The following is a 10,084-nucleotide window of genomic DNA, read 5'->3' as shown; positions in this document are numbered from 1 at the left end:
TATATGAATTACAATATGTTTCAATTTTACAACAAGAACAGTATTTTTTCTAGAAGAAAATATAAATGGAGTAATTCACTCATATTCAATGTTTTAAAAGACAGGAGTATTCAATGGCACCATACTGTGTTATGTAACCCCTACAGAAAATGAGTAAGGACTACCTGGCTCAACACTTAGTGGAAACTAAACATTAACTCAGCAAGTGCTTTAACTCATGATTGTTTTCTAGTGCATTTCCTGCTTGCTTGAATAAATTACTGACTTGCTTTAGCAATGGTTATAATATTAAAGTAATGGATCTGTTTAGAGAAACAATTAAGTAAATGAATCAGGTATGAATACTTTAATGGGAAGGGATATAGGTGAAAGGCCATATGGTGTTCTCAGAGCACAGCGTCAAATATAGTTTTGTTCAGCCCAAATGCTGTTGCTTCTCACTTTTATGCAGTTAATGATTCACAACTTGGCTGAATATAAGCATTATCATGGTTTTAAACTAAATAAAACATTCACGCAGTGCCCCACACCATGCAAATTACATTAAAGTCTCTACGCGAGGACATCTGAGATGCGGGTATATTAAAAATTAACCCCCTGTTCCGGGTGATTCTGACAAGTTGCTTGAATTTTACAAAATACTTTCTTAAGTTCATTAGGAAATATTAAGGTGCTTATGAGACACTGTCCTGTGAAAACACGCTAAGTGAAATGTGAGTTCCTTTCCTCATAACCAAAATGAGAACACAAGCTCTGAACAGTATATACCCTTGTTTATATCTACAGGTAAGTGCTTGCTGACTTCCTAGCATTAAGATGATAAAATTGCAAGTGTCTGCTCTTAATAGGATTTAGGGAGAAATGGAGAGATTAATATCACAACTAAGGCAAAAAGTAGAATTGACCTTTTGTATTAAATGAAGGTCAATCTTCATAGAAGTGGCTCTATCTTAAAACAAATAAAATGCTAATGATCCAACAGAAATCTTTTCTTGGATCAGCTTTCACCAAGTGGCTATTTAGTAGTTTCTTTTAAGTGAATATTTTATCACATATTTGAAATTTATAAAGGGCCATTAAAAGAAGTCTGATGCACTCTTTGTTAAATGTACACAGCAGGACTTAGACCCTGGTTCAAAGAAGTTAAGTTTATATCCACCATAAGCCAGATCTTTTTCCCGCTTTGAACTCTGGATTCTGTGTTGTGGTGTTCCTACTGACACCTTAAATTCAAGGATAAAATGGCGAGTTTCCACTCTGCTTTGCCATAATAGTGTATTCTTAGCTGAGCTTAGGTGAGAAATTTAAATGTTTAAGAAAAACCAGATTGCTTTCTTTCCTGCCTCAGGGACCAAACTGGCACAACACAGGATCATATATCATTCCAAAAAAATTATACTTGCTTACAGTATTAGATTTTATTTTAGCCTTTTATTTCTTCTCAACATATTTTTCACAACCACAATACTGGAGGCTGTTTCTGAAAACTGCTAATTTTTAAAAATAGACCAGTCAACCAAATTAGCAGAATGACTGAGAAAGAACTTTATTAAGGAATGAACAGCTGTAAGTCTCGATAAATCTTTTCAGTCATATGAAAAACTGAAAAGGTAGGAGGAATGAAGGGGATGGGATATGATTAACGTGGATTTATTCTAACAACCAAGAAAAGCAAATGCATGATTTCACCTAAGTCCCTTCAAAATTTTGTTTCCATAGACTAAACTTGTTCTTCCCTAAGGGCATAATCATTTTCTGTGATAAGGTGGATTTAGGAATTAGATATCCTATCAGTTTAGGAGATAACTTATTTTAAAAACTCATCAAGCCTTCTCAAACCTTTTCCTCATTAGTAAGCATTCTGAGTACCTGTATCATATAATGATCGTTCTGATTATTTTTAATGTATCTGTTTTCCCTGCTTGCCTGTTAGTCTCTTCTGTATAGAGTTTATGTCTTTCCTTTGTGTCTTACATGTGATAAGTACTTGAGAAATATTTACAAAACTTAAATAAGGGCCAAATTTTTCTTTGAAAGTATAGTTTTGCTTATTTTTAAAAACATGGCCTACTTCTCTTACAGATTATGACAGCAATAAACTGGAACTAATATAGGAAGTGGTTTTTTGCATTTAAATGACTCATAAGGCTATATCATCAGGTAGTTGTCAAATCTGCTGTTATGGAAAGTAGTTATAAAATACTGTGATGTAGTATGGAGAAAGATTTTTATGAAGAAGTGACAATTAAGCCATTGTCATGAAAATAAGTAACAAAGACTGAGTAAATGGAGCGTGCGTGTATGTATGTGTGTGTGTGTGTGTGTGTGTGTAGGGGTGCACTTGAAGTACAGACAATTCAATGGCCATACCACCCTGAGCGTTCCCAATCTCCTTGGAAGTACTGACAATAATATATGCAAAGCCTCTAAAGTAGATAGGGCTAGCACATTTAAAGAACCAATAAAACGTAGGGTTGTTGAAACATGAAGCGAGGCAAAATAGTTTTAAACAAGAAAAAGATACATAATACTTGCTTTTCAAAATAATCTAACATTATATAAAGAGAGGGTTTTAAAATGAGATGTAGACAAACAAGGTAGGACATTGTTGACACTATAGAAGCACCTATACAAGAATAGATAAATGCTGGCTTGAATACAGATGTCAGAATGATCAATATGTGAAGAAACAGAGTTTCATAAGTATTTATGAAAGCAAAATTACAAGGCTTGCTAATGGATTAGATAAACAGAGAAAGGCAGACAATCAGAAGGACTGGGGTTGCTGTTGTGTAGCTAGCTGATAGGGATCTTCTTCATTAAGGAATGGAAGGTGGCAGGAAGGAGATGTTGCCACATTGCATAGCTTTGAATGCATTCATTCTGATGAGCTGTAGCTGCTGAACATCTATGACACTATGCAGAAGACAGGTAAAACATTCCCCTGTCAGGGAGGAATTCCCCAAGAGGTCTGGGCTGCAGACAGACTCCTGAGCCAGTGGATTAAATGGCTGGTTTTTGAACTAGTCTCATACACTAAGTTAGATAGCCTGCAGTAGATTAAAGGATGAAAATGGAAGAGAACTCTTATCTGAGCCTTGAAAATCACAGCATTTAAAAGACAGAATAGTAGAGAGAAAGATGGGTAAAAGACACTGAGAAAGAGCATATGGAGAAGTAGGAGGAAAACCAAACTGTATGTTGCTATAGAAGGAGATAACTAGTAATAAGGGAGATGAGTTTAAGTAAGCAGAAAATCTACACCTTGACTGGACATAATGGCATGCCAAATAAGGAGTAGAGCCTGCAGATACATGTGGAGGGATGACAGTAAGACTTTGAGAATGTCACCACTGAGTAGCTCTCTCTGAGCTTTACTTGTCTGTCTCCCAGATCAAACCAAAAGCTTCTATATGTAAGAAAATAAAGGAAGCAATGGGAATGTAGAGTTTATGGAGAAAATAGAGCAAGACAATTTTTTTTTTAGAAAGTGAGACAATGTATAGCATTATGTGACAGTGCTGAAAGCACAAAGGTTAATTCACATGAACTAACTACAGTGGCACTACTTTCAGGTATATTGTTGCTGTCTCTAGCTGAGCTCAGCGATACAGATGCAGGCAAAAGGTCAAAGCCAGTGGTTTGAGAAAAATTTAAATACTGACACAAATTACTGGCATAGTGATCTATGGAATCTCAGCTGGTTATACTAAATTAAAACAGGAAAAAGGTGTAGATGTTGGTAAATTAGTAAGGTCTGAAGTAGTCATGATGGAATATAAGAATAATCATTTTGGAGATAACTCAGCAATCAAACCAAGAAATGAAGAAAAGTCTCTAAAAGTGACATTAGGGAAACAGGTGAATCCAGTAGGAAAATGATCACATGAGGGATATTTCATTTAGCAAAGTATTGTTCCAAATTAGTGATTAGTGCATAAGTTAGGGGCTTTTCTGATAGATAATTATTTAAGAAAAAAATAATACAGAATTTCAAAACAGGTTAGCAGAAGGATTATAATAACACATTGTGCATCGTCTTTGCAGCAGTTACTCAGTACAAGATATAGACATACTATCTGGTTGAAACTAGCTGAACAACTATCTTAACTATCGTGTGTTTAAATACTATTTTTTCCTTACTTTCTTTTCCCTTTCCCAGATCATAATTTGTCTTTCCTTTTCAATAGTTTCTTTTTTTTTAATTTTATTTATTTAATTTATTTATATGTGTGTGTGTGTGTGTGTGTGTGTGTGGCCAGCTCAGCCCACCTGGGGGTGGGGCTGGCTGGCATGTGGTGCTGGGGGATTGAACCGCAGTCCCTGCGCTTTGCTAAGCTTGTTCTAAGTAGGTGCTTTAGACCACTGAGCCATCTCACCAGCCCCTCAATAGTTTCTTAATTCACCATATCTATTGTATGTTTTGGACTTTATTTACTCATTCAGTTTCTCACACTAGTGAAACAATATTATACACATTTGGGTCTTATTTATTTCACTTATAAGTATGGTTTCACGTTGTATTCATTTAACTATAAAGGGTTCAAGTTTACACATCTTCATGATATATATATATATGTATATATATATATATATTTTTTTTTTCCTCCATTCCATGTTGGGCATTTGGGTTGTTTCCAAGACTAAGCTATTACAAACTGTAATAGCTGTTGTAAACATGGATGCATATATATCACTGTGGTACAATGTTTTTAATTCTTCTGGGAAAACATCCAGAAGGGGAATAGCTGGGTCTAATAGGACCTCTGATCCTAGTTTTTAAAGGAATATCCAGACTGATTTCTATAGTGGTTGCAGGAGTCTACACTCCCACCACCAGTGGAAAAGGGTTCCTTTGTCCCCACAGCCCTTGGTTATCAAAATTGGTTATCAACTGATTTTTTGTTGATAGCCATTCTTTCTGAGATGAGATGGTATCTCAGTGTTGTTTTAATTTGATTTTTTAAATGACCAATGATGTTGAATATTTTTTCCTATACCATTGTGTTTCTTCCTCTGAGAAGTGTGTATTCATCACATACACCCATTTTTGGATTGGGCTTTTGAATTTTGGGGTAGTTTGAATTTTTTCATTTCTCTATATGTTGTAGATATAAGTCCTTTGTTGAAGGACAAATGGCTGTATTATTTTCCCACCATGTAGGTTGTTTTTTCACTCTACAGGTGATTTTTTGTTGTGTAAAAGCTTTTTAATAAGGTGAGATCCCATTTGTGATGATATGGTTTTGGAAAGCAAATATGAAGTAGCACTCACTAGAAGATATATCTAAAGTAGAGCACAAATTTAAGGGAGACATTGTTAGCCAAATAATATGTTCTATATCTCAGGTTATCATAACGGACATGGAGATGTATAGGCACAATAATTATGATAGAAACAGCTTTACAAGAGAACACTGAAATAAGGACACTCAATTAAGAGTTGAAGAAATGATGCACAATAAAAAAAAATGGCCAAATGGGGCGATCTCAATTGGAAAACTGGCAATTATTTTGTGACTGTGAGAAACTTTCCCGAACAATCCCAAATAGATTTTGATCTAGGTGAGAAGCAGAATAGCACATTTAAACTATTTTCAAATATTAGCATCTTAATGTTTGTCCTCCATAATCATATTTTATATCTAATTTAACCATTAAAAGTGAACCGTTTTCATTTTTAAAGCATGACAATTACACTAGTCTCAATAAGAAATAAAAAGCATCAACAGTGATAAAAGTTAAAGACATTTTCTACTGAGGCTTTAATTCAATATTTTCTGTTTCTTTTTTCCTAGCAGAAGAGAATTATAACCTCATCATCAGATTTAGTACGAGTGAAAAAAAATCAAACTTCAGTTTAATAGATTGACTTACTGTACATGTTCTGAAAGAAAAAAGGAAATTGCCTTAGGAAATGTCTGAAACATAATAAATCAGTTTAAAGAATAAAACAGTAACATATACACTGATGCCAGAAAACATCCTGGATACACTGATTCATTGGGGCCATGCAAAGAAGAAAGTGCTAGCTAGCCAGCCACTGTTAATAAACTAACATGAAGCATTTATTCAAAATATTCAGGAAATGTCAACTAACAAGCAGTAACATGATTTCTTTTTTCCAATCAACTTGTACTTTTTTGGTGTTTCATTATAATGTAGTGAAATGCTGCATCAGAATTTCAAGGATAACTTGTATGAAAATGAATCAAATCGCTAACTAAGCTATAACTGAAAATATGCAATCTGGTTATGTGGATATGCTTATTCTTTCTCTAGATATGTGTTTAAGATATATATTCATTCATGTACATATGTAGATGAGCATATGAAATGTGATTGACATATATGGTGAATGTCTAAACTTTAAAAATGTTTATAATAGAAGGCCCATTACCATTAATAGCTCAGGATATTCTCCTCACTTTGAAAACCCTTATCACATTATTCTGTCATCTTGCCACTTTCTGAAACAGGAAGTCCTCTTTCATGAGTGTCTATATGAAGCATGATAAAAAAATGTGAACACTTCTGCTGAGTGTCATCCAATAGAGAGGCTGACTTGTAGAGAACTAGCTGATCCTCATCTACCTTATTCACTGGATTGAGAGCCTTGTGACTTCCAGATTTTCCCCAACATCAAAATGATCATGAAGGGATATGAATAATCATGAATGATATTTGAATTGATTCAGGACATTGAAGCAGCCAAGACAGTATAACTGAAGAAAGGAAATTAGACTTCTAGCACTGGTTTAAAAAAACGCAAGAACAATAGGATAAACGTGAGTGTATTTTGAAGGGTATTAATGCAATGTCTTTTAACAATTTTAAAAATTTAAGCACTCATATTTTCTTTTACCACATGTATATACTTTTTATGATTATGTATATATATAATTTTTGATGTGTCAAATATGCTTCAAATTTTAACCATGCATTTTCTTCTAATAATATGTAAAGGTAGATAGATCTAGACAAATGAACCCAGAAGAAACTATACTTTATTGAATATTTAACTCAACTGTTATTTTCCACTGAAAAGTAATTTAAACGATACACTAATGTTTATTACTACAGATGGTCTATCTATAGTCCTCAATAATTCTTAAAATTTTTATGAAGTTAAATGGTACTTGTAATTTCATTGAAGTGCCCAGTGATTGTTCAGTGGATTTTTGTTAATTAATCATCATCCATTACATCAATTTTAAGAACCCTGATTCTTATTTTAAATATCCTACTTCTTGAATACACATTCTTCATGACTGCAGCTTGGGAGGATGGTGTTGATTTTGATAATTTCTTTTCTTCTTACATAATATCTAACTTCCACTGGAGATAATTTTCATTGGCTAAAGATTTCAACAGAACTTAATTGAAAACAGAATCTGTGTTTAAACTGCAAGTGCAAAACAAGTGATCTGGTGCAAAAGAGAACTGGCACAGCAACTGTGAAGCTAGAGATTTCAGAGGGCTGCTGCTTTAATGTGGCTTAAAGGTTCTTAAATCAGAAGTGCTGGGAAGTTGGGCTGGTATTCTAGGATGAGATTCCAGAAACCCAAACTGATGGAATTCCCAGAGGAAATGAACAAGTTCCTCAAACACAGTGCAGAGAAAACATTCTGGAATATACTTCTAACACCAAAATTCAGTGAAGGCAGTCTTAGTGCAGGCTATCAGTTCAAGAAGGCTTGAGGATTACAGAGCGCAGAGAGATTTGAGGTCTACAAAGAGAGCCACTAGTAGTCCTACAAGGAATAGAATCAGTATGTTGCAAACATACACAAACAAAAAATAATAAATGAGAGAAAAACAATAACACGGAAAAGGAAACGATATAAAATACTGGCAGGAATGGTATGAAGCATACGCTACATGTACACTTTAAAAAGGACTAAGGAAAGTAGACCATTGAATCCAAAATAAAAAATAAAGCCTTGAAAAATAGAGCAACTACAAACCTAATAAAGTGTAGCGGGATTTGCAACCTCTGCCTCAACACATATGGAAAGGAAATGGCACTCCAGGACTTCGGTGACATCAGATCAGGGCAGAAAATGACCCACTCACAGGCAACCATCTTGAATTCCCAAGAGAGATATGTGTTAAAACTAAGCTCATGTGAACTCAGTAATGATGAACTGAGTTTGAAATTTTTTTTTTAATTGAAACGTATTACTTCTCAGTCACGCATACAATTTGCCACTGTGGCATTTAACTATTATAAATGAATTCCTTTTTGTTTTATCTCAGAATTAAATAGTCCACTAAACCATTCTTATAAAACATATTTTTGGGGGTTGTCAAGACAGCTCAGCAGGCTAAGCACCTGCTTAAGCAACTGCAGGGACCAGTGTTCAACCCCCAGTACCACATGCCCCACTGGCCCCACCCCTGGGCACACTGAGCTGGCCACCGAGACCAGGCATGGTGGCACATGCCTGTAATTTTAGCACTGGGGAGGCTGAGACAGAAGAATCACTACGAGTCCGATCTATGTAGTGAGACCCAATACAAATACATTAAAAAAAATTAGGGTCACATGGAACATAAATAAACGTAGCACAATGCTTTGTGAAATAAACATATCATTCCAATCTTACCTACTGACTATCTGGCTGCTATGTGATAACTAAGTGTATGTATATGTCTTGGAAGATGTAATTAGTCAAGATGCAAATGCCCTATCTAGGTACTTTAAGAGGAAATAAATACGACGGAAAGACTAAAAAGTCACAAATTGAAGTATTGATACATCATTTGCTACTATTCTCTTAGTATTTAAAATGATACATATACCTTCAACCTCTAATTTATCTAAAAAATAATAAACAACATAGTCTTATTTTGTTGATACTCAAGAATACACTGTGAAAAAAAGAATACACTGTGAAAGTTTTGACAGGGAAGACCAATATTAAGTGTTAAAAATTATTTGCTTTATAATATCCTTTCATATACTTTTTATGTGGGCTGGTACACTCCAATAGTGGACTGTCTGTTTTCTGGCATAATACTTTCATCATCTGTTGTCTAACTCACTTTACTACTTGGTTGGTAACTATAGTTCCAAAAGAAATCTTTCTTCCTTTTACCTTTTTTGTTTTAAAATTTCAACTGCTATAAAAATACACTAATATCTGAGTTGGAATAATACTGCCTCTTTCCAGTTATTCTTAGTATGCATGAAACAGATGATTTTTACACTTTGGGAGGAGGTATTTGTAACTTCTCTATGAGATCTCAGAAAATAATAACTATTTTTAACTAATCTCTGTATTTTATAGTCTAGATACAAAATGTCACCACCTCCAAATCTCATTTTTTTGAAAGTTGATTGGATCATGGTCTCTTTACTCATCCATGGATTCATCTGTAGATGTGTACAAATACTGAAATGTACTGTTAAGAGGTGGAGCCCAGTTGGAAGTTGGTAAGTGGGGCATGACCTGGAAGGGTGTATTCTTGTCATCAGTTCCTCCCTTTCCTCTCCTTTCTGACTGCTACAGGATGAGCATCTTTTTCCCACCATGTTCTTCTGCCATGTTATTTCTTCCTTAGATCTGGTCAAACAAGGACTAACCCAATGAAACTGTAAACCACAGGCAATCTGTCCTCCTTTAGTTTGTGTGTGTTGGGAATTTCCTTCTAGAAACAAACCAAAACAAAAATCAAGCAAAACTAAGCTAAAGAAAAGCTTACTGCTATGCAGAGCACAACGGCCGAGATTCGATCACTGGCATGCTGTGCCGGCGTCATTGAGACTGGGTATGGTGATGCGTGTCTGTAATCCCAGTGCTTGGAAGGCTGAAAACAGGAGCATCACTATGAGTCCAACCTATATAGTGAGACCCTGTAGATCCTGTCCTTAATACGTAAAAGAAAAGCTTATTTATATAATAGTGTTGGCATGCAAAAGGGTCAAACAAACTTTTAGTCAAAAATTTCCCTTCCTAGTTAACACTGATCAGTAACATAATTTCCTAAATTTTGTTTCATTTGCATTTATGTTGTGGGATGCTCCAATGAAAGGATTTCACAATCAAATGCATTTGAAGATTCCTCAGCATACATCCTC

The 10,084-nt window shown here is 34.8% G+C and overlaps 1 protein-coding gene across 3 annotated transcripts in view; it reads right to left on the bottom strand.

The window, feature by feature from the left end:
• The window catches only part of Kcnd2 (potassium voltage-gated channel subfamily D member 2), a 540,162-nt gene that overhangs the window by 370,283 nt on the left and 159,795 nt on the right, over positions 1–10,084 (bottom strand). The gene's annotated exons all lie outside the window — the stretch shown is intronic.

The sequence above is a fragment of the Octodon degus genome, unplaced genomic scaffold (genome assembly GCF_000260255.1).
Source record: "Octodon degus isolate 3935 unplaced genomic scaffold, OctDeg1.0 scaffold00170, whole genome shotgun sequence".
Classification (NCBI taxonomy): domain Eukaryota; kingdom Metazoa; phylum Chordata; class Mammalia; order Rodentia; family Octodontidae; genus Octodon; species Octodon degus.
This window is presented reverse-complemented; position numbering and strand designations above follow the sequence as displayed.